Source organism: Pseudophryne corroboree, chromosome 1, assembly GCF_028390025.1.
Source record: "Pseudophryne corroboree isolate aPseCor3 chromosome 1, aPseCor3.hap2, whole genome shotgun sequence".
NCBI lineage: Eukaryota > Metazoa > Chordata > Amphibia > Anura > Myobatrachidae > Pseudophryne > Pseudophryne corroboree.
Genome location: NC_086444.1, coordinates 1,076,282,626 through 1,076,290,536, shown reverse-complemented (window position 1 = coordinate 1,076,290,536; position 7,911 = coordinate 1,076,282,626).

Genomic DNA, 7,911 nt, shown 5'->3' with positions numbered 1-7,911 from the left:
GATCTCTTGGAAAATGATTTACATCCGGAAACTGAAGAAAAGAAATCTAGACAAAGTCAGAGGCAACTTAAACTGGAGTCCTAGAAGTCCTCCCAATCTTCCTCTTCAGAAGCCTGACCTTTGTCATCCGAACAAGTGGACCATTGACCGTCACTGATAATAGAATTATCTTCCTGGGAGAAGACATGGCTAGGAAGAATAGTTCCACCCATAATGTAGCTTGAGTCATCAACAAGCTCACCTTCGGAATCTGAGTCCAAGTCCAGAGTGAGCATGGGAACATTTACATTAGTGGAGAGAAGTGCTACACCAGACTGCACGTCATAGAATTTCAAACTACATGACGAACCAGAAGCAGAATCAAAGGAAACATAACCAAGTCTTAAATCAGCAGACCGTTGTTCTTGAACTGGTTTTGCTGTATTTCTTTCCTTGGCAACTTGGAAGTCTTTGATACCTCGATCTTGCATAGGTAATGATGCTGCGGATGAATTTGGACAGTCAGTCTTTGGGGCAAATTCCCGTTGAACGACTTTAATGAAAGCAGGAAGATCAGTTAGTATTGGATCGTTGGAGTCAATAAGAGGAGTAGCCCACTCCAAAGCTTTGCCCATGAAAGCTTGAAGGAAATACTTGATTGCATTAGATGGAGTGATGCCATCAGTTGATTTTGACTCAATGTCCGAAAGGTACTGAGTGCTAGAGCATGAAATTGGATTAAATCTCCCTAGAGGAAAACAGATGGAGAAACTTCAGATGAGCACTTGGCAGACTGATCAGTAGACAAAGACTTAGACTCTTGAATTAGATTGGTAGCTTGAGACCCTGGACTTGTTGATGAGCGAATAGTCATGGAGACAGATGGAAGTCTATTCTTGAGACTGGAAGATGGAAGTCCTTTATTGGGACAGGCTGACATAAGATCTTTTCCTGAATAAACGGAAGGATCTGGATTGAATCCTGATGAACTTGAACTGGCTGGAACCAGAGGAGACTGTGCCAGACCTATGGACGAGACCAGATTGAGTCCAGACAAACTTGAAATTGCCTGGAACCGAAGGAATTTTTCAGACAGACGGATGGAACCGGATTGAGTCTGGAGACAGTTGAATCAGCTGGAACTGAAGGAGTCAGAATCCAGTTAGAACCGGAATGAGTGGAATCCAAGTGTTCAGTTAGTCCTTCCCGGACCTGGGTCATGCTGGATGCCAACATGGTAACACTCTCAGAAGGCAGAAAACAGGAATCTATATCTGTATCTGTGGCCCTAAGAACTCCACTTGGGATCTTGGCCCTGGATACTTCCATTGACGCTGAAAGTCTGGAGACCCCACCAGGGGTTGACGAATCAGACACTTCTCTTAGGGTTGATAATTCCAGCACCCCTTCTGGGGTTAACAGATCAGAAATTCCTCTTTGGGTAGAAGACTCATATGCCACTTCTAGAGCCTGAACATCGGATACCCCTCCTTGGGCTACAGAAACGAACGCCCCTTCTTGGGCTGTAGAAACGAATGCCCCTTCTTGGGCTGCAGAATTTGACTTCCCTTTGGTGAAGAAAGTCTTATTTAATCTCTTTTGTTTCCCAAAACTGGAAATGGGGCTCCTGGTCACAGGACCCCAATTGTAGAATTGGGTATCTCTTTGATCGACCTTCTTATTGTTCCTGACCGGATCAGAAGGAGCTGAAGATTCCACATAGGAAAGTTTGTAATTATGAATGCTGTGATGTGGAGATCTAACACACTTCCTTGGCTTATGGAGAGAACAGTCTTTAATAAAGTGATCAGAACCCCCACAGTAGAAACAGAGTTGAAACTGCATGCGACACCCGCGTTCCTCTACAGAAAGTCTAGACCGCAGCTTACTCCGGAACTTATCTTTACTTGGTGCAAGGGGGAATGTCTTAGACATAGGGAGATTGGCAGCTGTCGCATATTTGTTCTCAGCAGACTGTGGGAAGGCTTTCATGGAGATGGGAGCAGAGATATTAGGAGTATCACTGAGACACTTTGAAATAATCGGAACAATGCTAGAGAGAAGATCTTGTAACTGATCCAACAGATGACTGAGAGTCCTTAAATATTCAAATTTATAAGCGACAGGGAACAGAGAAGACCGGGAATGATGAACAGAGGAGATCATCCCCTCAACAGGAATGTCAGAGAGTTCTCTTGAATCAGATACCTGAAGAGGAGTATCAGGTGTAATTTGTGGATTGCTATCAATTTCTGGCATGGCAGCCAGAACATCCTGATGCCAATGAGTAAGAACGTTAGAATTGTTCCCATGAGAATGAAATGGATGGTGCTTGGATGAGGGTAGAAAACTAGAGACCTTCTTTGAAGTTGAATTCAAAATTTTTGGAGTAAATTTTTTAATTACAGTATCACTGAAGGTCAACAAGTCCTGAAGTATAGGATCCTTTAACTCCATAAGTGAATTAGCCCATTCTAGATCCTCTCCTCTCAAAGACAGGAAAAGGTATTTTACAATATTGACAGGAGTAATATCAGATGATAAATTAGACTCCATGATGGCAAGGTATTGATTCACCAATGCATGATATTGTTCCAGATCTCCATTGAAGTAGACAGGTGATGGAACCTTGGATGAGTTCTGTGTACTTGAAGCTTGGAAATCACTCGTAGGAACAGAAATGGAGTTAACCAGAGACATTTTTGACTGGCGAGGAGATGCATTGTCTTGAACTGGAAGGCTAAAGCATTCAATAGGTACTGTAGTCAGAACACTGGACGCCCCTGAACCACGGAGGGTTACTTGGATTCCATCCAACTGGGTGGAAAGGTCCTGGAGACAGCGAATAACTTGACCCTGATGTTGTAAGCGGGCTGCAAGTTGTTGCATTGGGTTAAACGCTTGGGACTGGTCTCCGGCCGGATCCATTAGGTCAGTGCTTACTGTCACAACTGAGGGCTGGTGCTACCAGAGGAGGCCCCAGTTGTAGGGGCTGAGGTGTACGTGAAGCCGGGAGGCAGTATAGGGTTCTTGGACATGCAGGTAACCTTTAGCACAGATGCCCGAAGGCGTGACCAAGACAACTTTGTAAAAGTTTAGAAGATTTATAAAACACAGTTCATCTGGTACAATGGCAGTTCAAAGAAGACAGTAATGCTCAGCAGTATGGAATAATGGCATAACACCAGTAGAATCACAGTTCCTTAGAAATAGAAATGGTAGGATGCTGTTGGGAGTGGTATAACACCATACAGTCTTGGAAGACCTGGAGATGGTAAGTCCTGAGAGCTAACAGCTATCCGCTGTATTAATAGTGTGAGTAGGAACTGGCCAATAGATGACACACTGGGAGCTGGAGATGCTGGTGAAATGCTGAATAGGATGAGCACTCGTGAACTGCCAGGGATGCCGGGTGGAACCGGCCCAGGTGGTGAGGGTGCTGCTGAACTCCCTGATGAGAGTTTGCTGGAAGAAGCACCAATTGAGAACTGTGAAATGATGTTTAAAACGCCAGTTTAACAAGAGATCAAACGAGGAAACACCAATGGTGACTGGAGATCGATGATGGAACACCGATGGTGACTGGAGATCGATGATGGAACACCGATGGTGACTGGAGATCGATGATGGAACACCGATGGTGACTGGATATCGATGATGGAACACCGATGGTGACTGGAGATCGATGATGGAACACCAATGGTGACTGGAGATCAATGGCGGAACACCGATGGCTACTGGAGATCGATGGCGGAACACCGATGGTGACTGGAGATCAATGGCGGAACACCGATGGTGACTGGAGATCAATGGCAGAACACCGATGGTGACTGGCAGGGCAGAGCACCGCTGGAAGCTGGACACCGGTGTCGGGTAACTGCCGGTCACAGGATGCAATGCTGGGACACTGCAGAGTCAGGCTGCACCGCAAGATGGTAGCAGGTGCAGGTCTCTAGTGGAGCTGAACTCAGGAGCTGGAATACCTGGAACAACAGCAGAACCACAGGCAGGAGAGACTTGTATCACTGGGTTTGACAATCAAAGCACTGACCCCTAAGCAGCTTTAATGCAGGATATTTATACCAGCTGGGAAGCAGGTATTGGCTGGGCAATTAAGCAGAGTCCAGAGTGCAGCTGCTGGATAATTAGGCAGAGACCACTCTGCAGCTGATAGGCTGAAAAGTAACATGTGATGTAAACAAACATGGCTGCGCCCATGTTTGAATTTGGAGGGAAAGACTGTTTGTAACTTGCATGTGAGTTTTAACCATGATGCTGCCAGAATCACAATGAAGAGACTTTAGGCAATGGGATGCAGCGCGCTGCACGCAGACAGCGCAGATGGAATCCAGGCTTGGAACGCTGGGACAGTCTCAGGAGGCATTTGGAAGGTAAATAGTAAATACAGATGAGAAATTACCCGGATCGTGACACCCGCCACGATCTCCGTTGCCATCGGTCCTGTGCCTTCAGTTTGCAGAGAGCTGGGTATGACGTCTTCTGCCCACTGCGGTCTCTGCCGCTGTCCCTGTGGTCTGGCTGTGCAGGTGTTTAGTATTGCGTCTCCTGCCTGCTGCGGCCACTGCCACCATTGCTGTTGTTTTCCACATGGTTTTCCCAGGCTGACTTTTCCCTCCAAGTGATAACATGGGCACAGCCATGTTGGGTCTGGTCACATGCTGCTGTTTCCTCCAATCCACTGCCCTACAGAACTCTGCCTAATTGGTTAACCAATGCCTGCATCCCAGCAGGTATAAATATCCTGTTTCAGAACTGGAGGATTGTCAGTGCTTCAGTTGTCATCTCAGTAATACTAGTCTCTCCTCCTTGTGGTTGTTCCTGTCTTCAATACTCCACTAGAGACTCGCACCAGTTCTATTCCTCATGGTGCAACCTGACTCCGCAGTGTCTCATCATTGCACCCTGTGTGCAGATTGCTAACACCGGCTTCCAGCATATCAGCTTCCAGCGGTGTCCTGTCTCTGTTCTACATCGATGCCCAGCCATCGTTCTCCAGTAATATGCGATCCCAAGCATCACCTGTGATATTTCTTCGCTCTGTAGCTACATTTGTGCACTCCAGCACTTCCACTACAGCTATTCAGTTGGACCAGTCCCATCTGGTAAAACCCGGCAGTTTTCAACACAGTCACCAGCTTCTGCATTACCTCAGCTGGTCAGTTCCTGTTTCCAATCCGCTTCTTAGCGCATAGGTGTTGGTAAAGGACATACCACCTCCAAGTCCTTTAAAACTGTCTCCTGATTGTACCACACCTAGGGTCTTCCTAATGCACTTCTAGGAACTGTGACTTGTTATTCCTTGTATACCATACTGCAAACTGCCAATACACCTGTTGAGCTGTGTTCTTAATAAAACCCATTGAACATATCTTCAATTGTCGTGGTCACGCCTATGGGCACTGGTACTGCAGGTCCACACGCATGTCCAGGAGTCCTATCTTACCTCCCAGGGTTAAGTACCCCTCAGCCACTACAACTTAGGCTTCCCATAGTCAGCACCAGCCCTCAGTTGTGACACCTGACTATACTTACCTTTGGGATTCAGGCTGTTAGGATTCCGGCTGTCGGGATTCAGGCTGTTATGATTCTGGCATTGGTGTCCTGACAGGTGTCGAGATTATGCTGTCAGGATTCCGACTGCCAGGATCCTGACAGCTGGTATCTTGAATGTATACCTCAGAGAGCAGCAGCTAGAAAGGAGCCAGGGGCAGCACAGCTGACAGGGTATATAAAAAAAGGTACACATCGAAACACCATCTCATCAACCACCATTTCATGGTGGTAGACATCAAAAACTATCATTGAATGGTAAAAACACTACCATTAAATCAAAACCATTGATGGTTTGAAACCAATGGAATTCGATGTACATATCTGATTCTTCAGGGAGATAGGGGGGATGTGGTTATGTGACTGTCAGTCACTATACCGATGCCAGAATCCCGCCCGGTGTAAAGCCCGACAGACGGCATGCCGACTTACAGGGACTATTCCCACTTGTGGGTGTCCACAACACCCATAGTGTGGGAATAGAGCCTGTTATCCCAACCACCGGTCACCCATACCCAACCCAATCAGGGAATGCAATGGAGAAAACTATCTTGCAGAACATTCAGTACATATCATAAGAACATTGTAAAAGTCAATGTGGTCAGTGTGTTAGATAAAAAAACCTCTCATACTGCAAATACACAGTTTATTACCACAGAGTTCTGAGCGCAGGAGAGGAATTAGGATGTTTCCGAGAGACAAGTCTTAAGAAGCTGTTCTATGTATAACACAGTGGACGCAGAAGAGATTCTTGTATTGTAGAGTTAAAATGAGATTTCATTTTGTTGAGCGAGATTATTGAAACTAAATAGTGGACAAGGCATACTTGCAGGCCATTTTAGCTCAGAGTTCACAGTATTCCGGTATTATCTTGTGCTTTAAATAGGACCCAGCTTATGGATTCATACACCACTTTGGCAGACTAGTGTGTTTATTAGCTCCAGGCTACATGATAAAAAGTTTCAGACAAAAAAAAATGACACATAATAAAACATTCCAGATATACCCACGTTCATGAATCATAAATGAGAAGTTGAATTATATTTTAGAAGAACAAAATGGAAAGAATTATATATAAGGATTTATAGAAAGATACAGTATATGATTTACTTAACTATTAAGGGTTGATCAAAAACACGGTATGGGGAAAATAATAAAGGGGCATCCCTCCTTCATGAATTTACCTAGTGTAATCCCTATAAGCAGGACCACTTGGAGCCATTAGTGGATCTACATGGATCCAAAGGGTTACCATCAATGTGATCGAACAACAAGAGTCAGTAATGTGACTGTACTGTATGCAGCTGCTGATAGGTGCCACTCGTCACAGTTACTATTCAATAGAGGTGCAAGGGAATATTACCACAGATACTAATGTGCAGGGGGGGATTGGGAACAAAAAGCGGCCCTGGAAAAATTTGTACTAGTGGCCCCACTTGGGCAGCACCAGAGGTGTAAGGTCTAGCCATGGCAGCAGCACCCTCCCCCAAGACTTTCCAGATAGTGGGGATGTCCAGCATCAAGGGGAAGTTAAAAGGAAATAAAATTAAATGTTATGAGCACATTATATGATATACCTTTAGAATTTAGGGAACTATATAATTCTTTAGAAAGATATATTTTCTTGCTTATTACACCAACCGTATCCCAATCACTATTCACTCAATCATATATGTCAGCCAAACAGGCAGACAGAGCATACACTAGATCATCTGCAATCACAGGCTAAGTGGCAAAGTCATTTTCATATATGCAAATTGTTTGGCATCTTATTCATTATGTCTATAACTAGGACCACATGTCCTCAAACAAAACAGGCCCCGCGGGTGCACCGGCCCACCGGGAATCTACCCTGTAGACCCTATGCCCAATCCGCCTCTGCTAATGTGCATAGAATACTGTACATGTCACACTGAATTCTATTCACCCACAGGGTGATTTACAGTTTCTCTGAAAATTATTTTTTTGGCCCATAATTTTGTGATTTGCTGCCAATTAGGTCAAAAGCAGAGTAATTAGCAGTAGAAACGGTAATATTGATGTAAGCGCACCATTTGACTGAATGGATCTGCGCTTCTAAAGCGAGATAATAATTTATGGGTGCTCTGAACGTTAGAATAAGGAAGGCAGTGCACAAGGAGCTACGGAGATTGGATCTCTTATCTGCAAACACCGCTTCAGGCACTGGTTGTACCTTTTAAGATTCCCTTTTGGAGAAGTGCACTGTGAAACTATTCAGGCATATGCTGAGGTGCTGATTATATTTGCACAGATGAAGAAAATATATAAGAGAACTTGCAGCCCAAGCTTGTCTCTTTGTAACATGTAGCAGGTGGTCTGCCCAGTACTCCAGGCTGTTGT